Here is a 261-nt window from a genome sequence, read left to right on the forward strand (position 1 = left end):
CCGGGACCCCCATCCCGCGCGCCCGGATCGTTGCCCCATCCCGCCCCCTCCTCCGGCAGCTCCGTGGGTGCCCGCGGGAGGCCAGGGGTGGGGAGGGAGAGGGAGATTGATGGGGGACGCTTATTAAAAAACATTGTAACCGTTTCCGTTTTTATTACGTTGACAAGGGAGCGTTATTTACTGTTATTGTTTGCCGGGCGGCCGCCTCCGGGGAGCTCACCTCTCGGGCGGCCTGGGGAGCGCGGGCCGCGGCGCTGGCGG

Source organism: Condylura cristata, unplaced genomic scaffold (genome assembly GCF_000260355.1).
Source record: "Condylura cristata isolate star-nosed mole 26May11 unplaced genomic scaffold, ConCri1.0 scaffold00006, whole genome shotgun sequence".
NCBI classification, from domain to species: domain Eukaryota; kingdom Metazoa; phylum Chordata; class Mammalia; order Eulipotyphla; family Talpidae; genus Condylura; species Condylura cristata.